At 27.9% G+C, this 6,000-nt stretch overlaps 1 long non-coding RNA gene across 1 annotated transcript in view; it reads left to right on the forward strand.

The window, feature by feature from the left end:
- LOC133318970 (uncharacterized) overlaps positions 1-5,550 on the forward strand; it is a 30,890-nt gene extending 25,340 nt beyond the window's left edge. The window contains exons 2-4 of the long non-coding RNA XR_009752688.1: positions 2,914-3,056; positions 4,340-4,463; positions 5,258-5,550. This is a non-coding gene — a long non-coding RNA (uncharacterized LOC133318970). The remainder of the gene's footprint in view (positions 1-2,913; positions 3,057-4,339; positions 4,464-5,257) is intronic.
- The last annotated feature ends 450 nt before the right edge of the window (positions 5,551-6,000 follow it).

The following is a 6,000-nucleotide window of genomic DNA, read 5'->3' on the forward strand; positions in this document are numbered from 1 at the left end:
TCTGTACATTTGAACGATGTACCCAATATTTCAGTCGTTTTCACGAACCTGACCTGATTTAATAAATCCTTTAGGCCTTTTGCTGAATTGGTAGCTCAGGGACATTATTTTATTGCCAAAAGTTATTTATTGTTCGAAGGAACCTTTTTATATGCGATGTATTCATGACTTTCGATTCCAAATTTTTTAAATTAAAAATTGAAACATTAATAACATATGGATATCATAAATCCTAATGTTAAAAAATATTTTGATTGCCATAATATCAGTAATAAATTTGACAAATCTATCTAGATTGACATCTGACTTGACATCTGTCAAGTCTCTTCAATTTCATTTGCAGTAAATATAATTTATAGCAGCCTCCAAAATAATATATATTTTTAAACTTCCCGCCATAAAAGAATAGAGTATTGTAACATTTCTCTTATTTTTTTTTCACAGAGATTATTAGCATATGTACGTTGGTTAATTACAGCAGTTTCCTTGTAATTGTATCATGTTACTCTCATTTTCTCTAACGTATTTATGCATGTATATAGTAAAATGTCATATCATGTATGTATTATTCCAGTTATAGTTATCTTATTATTCCAGGTATAGTTATCACATATCGAGTTTTTAAATGTATGAAATGGCACTCCAATAATACTCCCGACTCCTTCTAAATATAAAGGTTGCATCCTTGTCGGATTCATTGGCTCTCTCTTTTCTCAGCAGACCTACACGTATAGGCCTCCTAAAACAAAACAATATCTTCCTCCGAAAATTAAAATCATTTTATTCAGGAAATAGGAGTGTAATATACAATCCTAGAACTACATATATGTAGTGTTAAATATTGTACGTAATACGTATGTTTCGTGGCAGAAAAAAAAGAAAAAATGAAGAAGTGAAGAAATCATATCAATTAAAAAATTTGAAGTTTGTGTATTTCAGGTAGTAGTAACGTAAGCTACGTTTAAAATTATGTGGTGCTTGTTACGCATCAACTATCCGCATTTGTAAAGCTAACAATGAATAATCGATTTTCACCACCGAATAGAGTTTAAAGCAAAAATATTTTAACGAGTGGTTGTGGTTTCGTTTAATGCTATTATTCCAATTATAGTTTTCTATAATCTCTTATTCTCGATGTCGTATACGATACGAAGTTGCATATTTAAATCTATATTAAGGTCTTAAAATGACTTTTATATTTGTTAGTATTATTGGGATTAATCCAGTAATAAGATAATGAAAACCACGAATTATTTTTGTTAATAAATAAATATAAATTATATTATTTACTTCGCTAAAAAATAAAGCATGTTTTATATAAACGATTAAAAATAATTCATGAATAATATTTTTTAATTGGATAAATTAATAAATTGTTTAAAATTTTTCATTTTCAGACTGGTATCAATAAAAGCAAAAACAAATATATTCTTAATTCAATCGCTTTATCTTTGAACTGAAATATTTTTTATGTTACTGGCTTATTATTATTGGATTATTCTTTTATGTAACTGATACTGTTGATTAAAATTAGAGATATGACACAAGCATATTATCCCAATCTAAATATAGACCAAATAACTATATTCAATCTCCCAAGACTATAAATACGAAAACAATTAACCGCAAAATGGGATGTATTTAGGGCACATTTCTTGTTTAGTTTTTTATCGACTAAAAACTTATTGATTTTTTATTTTCATTGATTGACACAAAATAATATTTAAATGTTATGTGCTAAATAAAATATTACTAAGCATAACAAAAATTTTCGATGACGAATATTAAAACAAATAATTCCCATTTCACTTATTCATATTGTAAATTCATATGCACATATTCACACACACACACACATATATGTATATATATATATATAGTCTGACCATCAATACTATCTCATAATGTTTTTTCTTTTTTTTCGACTTTTTACTTCTTATCTTCATTGAGGACCTTCTGGCAGGACTTGGTATATCATAATTAATGCTTATTAATTATAGTTATGTACCATCGAATTAAGATATTCAATAACATATAGGTTGATTTATACATTATACTTAATATATGTAAACATGGCAGTAAAATCGGAATTAAAACGGCCTTTGCTACGTACTTCGTCTCGCTAATAATAATCAAGTAAAATATATATGTGTGACAGTCATACAAAATGCTTAGATCATAACGGAAAATATATATTATTCCTAAAAGGAATTGCCCTTAACTGTTTGTAACTAAATTTAAAAACAAACATATTGTTTTAGGGGAATAAAGTCACTCCATGCCGCCCGCAGGCATAATGATTAATCGTAACAGGGATCCTGAGCGGAAAATAACTACTTTATAAGTTTTCAAAAGGTCCAACTGCCACTTGCAGGAATGTTCTGAAAGTTTTTACTTTTAATGTGATTCATAGAAGACGGAGAGTAAGAACAGTTAGACCTCTAAATATATATTTTTAGTTTAAAATATATAATTAAGTTACATAATCTTTAATACATATGAAGTTAAATAAGACATGAGAGTACATAAAGGCTCTAAAAACAAAGCGGATACACGATATACAAAGGGTGAAAAAACATGGAGGTTTATATCGGAGGTTGCTTCCTAGTTTCGGAATCATTTCTATTACTGTAAATTACTTTGTCCGTGTTCAGTTTATTAAGTCTTTAAGCTTTAACAAGAATTAGTATTTGAATGCTTATATTGTTGTATTATTATTTTAAAATAATTTGAATAAAAGTATAAAATAATGTTGCTTTTAAGTTGATACAAATAATTTCTTTAAAATATTAACAAAATGTTTTGAGAAGGCAAAATTTACAAGAATGATAAAACAAAATAAGCATAAGCATAACCAAAGGGAATGTATCAAAATTTTTGTGATCTGAATAGTTTTAATTCTAATTGTTTCAGAGATAAAAGTTAAAAGGAACAAAAATATGATCATTCTTCATATGATGAGAGTTGAAAATAGAAGATAAATGGTTACTATGAACGACTTTACCTGCACTGAGATAAGGACCAGACAGAAACAATGCTTCATGAAAATTTATCAGGTTTTTGAACGACATCTTTTACATATTATCACATTATATACATGTATATCTTTGATATTTTAAATTGAATTAATTTTAAATTACTTTTATTTTTATAAAATTTTATTGTAACATTAAATTGGAAGACATGTTATTAGGTTTGTCACTTAGTAAAAAGTCTAACAAAAAGTCATGAAGGTCAATCAAACATCATATTTTTCCCTTCATCCCATATCCACCACAATATAAACCTCATTATATCCATTAAAACCACTCGTGAAAGCTTAATGAGCTCGAATTCTCTTGATTTAAAAATCATCTTGTAATGAACAAAGAAAGGATTCCTACAGAAAAGTGTGTCCCACTTCACTCATTCTACAAAAGTATTATTCTTAAAAATCACAGTTACATTTTCTGTAAAATTACACATAGAAAAAAATGAATGATTCTACAGTGAAGTACGAAAATAAAAAATTCAAGCATATTAAATGGATACTATTGATGATAAAAAATACAATACGAACGAGTCGTTGAACTTAATGCAGTTCGATTGAATTCATTAAAATGAAACAACGAGATAGCTATGATTGCTCTCTTGGATCATTTGTCACGATAAACAATAGAAATCTGAAAATAAAGCTAACAATACTAGCAATAATTAACAACAAATTCAATGTTATCAAAAAATTGCAGATTTTACAAAACAATTTGATAAAAAAATGTATATTTGTTAAAAAAAAATTCATATTATTTTTCAATTCTATTTACATACAAATATATTCAATGAGTAGAATAAAAATTCGTTGATTTACAAGTGTTCTTCTGTTTTATATAACGTGATTTGATGCGCTGTAACAATACCTTGGACGAAAGGACCGTTCTAATTAGTGCAGCATTAATATCTAGATTCCTGAAACGAGCTCTGATATTAAAGCGACGTGATTAAGATTCTATTCATTAGTCATGCAATTGTTCTACATCTTTACACAATTGTCTTATGCTTTCTCATTATACCCCTTTGAATTATATTTGTGTCATATAATTTGATACCCTTATTATAAAGTTATGGTTGTAATAACCTGTATATACTTAACGTATTTATTTAACATTTTCATGTTGTTTAAGAATTAAATCCATTTCATAATTTCTATATTATGCAACTGAACTTCGAAATGTAATCAAATTATATGTCGATGTTTCAGTCTTATTTCATAGTGTCATATTCATAATATATTAGCCGAGAAATGGTAACAAAATTTTTATTTAGAGATATTATATATAGTACTGAAATCTTGTCGCTTTAGAACAGAATAACTTTAAATTTGGCAAGGAGACGACAAATTCTCATTGCATCAGGCACCGGTGGCAGGTGTGCGTACCGTGAATAAAGAAAGCCAGCTTTGCATTTGCTGAGAATATTTTTATAAGGTAAGTGTTTCGAGCGCCATATCTTACTGCAGAATCTCCGCTAGCGTCTTAAAAGTATCTTTTATTTTAGATATTTATATACACAGTCTTATAAAACTTTTAATAACTAATTTATAGTTTCGATAAAATTTCAGAACTTTCAAAAGTATTACGTGTTTGCTCTTTCTCTTTGCATATCAAATGAAGGTTTTTCTTTTCATGGCCATATTAAGTTTTGCAGATAAACTAGTAAGGGTAGAGCAACTTATTCAAATGTATAAAACCAAATATTACTTATACTTAAAGCAATAAAGATCTATCTATCATGTAATCTTCCTTCATTAGGGCAACGGGGTTCATAAAAACTTATATATTTAAAATGGGTCATCTATTAATTATAATTAATTAATTCAAATCTTTATTAAGCTCGTATAAGAAGCTGATATATATATAATCAACGTTCGTACCAATCCTTGAAGTCACACCTTAATGATGTTTCGATTAACACGATTGTAAACAATATCAGAATTAAATAATTTAAGTTACTGCACACTTTAATATAATTAATAAATGGAAGTTATGTGGGATCTATTTGAAGGATAAAGAATTATGGTTTTAGAATTCCATTGAAAGTTTATATAGTGAGTCTATATAATTTACTTAAATGTTAATCTTACATTTTTGACAGCGATTTAATGCAGCACCAAAAATTGCTGTATTTAATGAACTACTTGTTTATATTATAACATTTTATATTTCAGGGAGTAATCTGACTCAATTTAATTGTTAGGACGGTATGTTTTCCCTCGTTTCAGATTAGATCCAGCGCTAACTTCCTAGAAAATAATAATAATTAGTCAGGATAGCCAGGATAAATCGGAGTTTTAAGCATTGCATCTCCATGTTGTTTACAAACCTTTTATATTTTTATGGATACTCCTGTTAATAATCAATATCACACAAAAATAAAACTAGCATTCTTTTTTTTCAGTACAATATTTTTATTACTTATTAGATAACATACATTATGACAATAAATATTTATTTATTTATTTATTTGTTAACCGGATATCATAATATAAATAAAATATTTTGATTTGCATTTGTATTAGCATTACTGCACAGCTGCAATGTATATATCAATTAAATTTTGCTTATAATTATTAGACTCTTGGCCCTCATCTGAAAAAAAATAATACTCGTATATATTTTATTTATTTTTTGTTACGACTGACTGGATGGTGCTTGATTATCATTCCGCACGATGAAAGGTAGAAATGATAACATGACTGATAACAGTATTATCCCTGTAATTGCCTATTAAATTGTGCCTTAGAGACATCTAAATTGTGAACGGAAGTTGACACAGGTGGTAGCAAACGGGTGCAATCAGTGGTTGTATCCATAATAAAGTGAGAAGTGTATCGCTTCTCCTAGTTGCGAGGAAACTCTACACAGAAAGGCCTTCAGTGCGCTAGGATGTCCGATAGTAAAAATGGGAGGAATTAAACCCTAAAATTCCTGTGGATGTATTCCAATGTATCCTTTACATTACTGA

The sequence above is a fragment of the Danaus plexippus genome, chromosome 10, assembly GCF_018135715.1.
Source record: "Danaus plexippus chromosome 10, MEX_DaPlex, whole genome shotgun sequence".
Taxonomy (NCBI): domain Eukaryota; kingdom Metazoa; phylum Arthropoda; class Insecta; order Lepidoptera; family Nymphalidae; genus Danaus; species Danaus plexippus.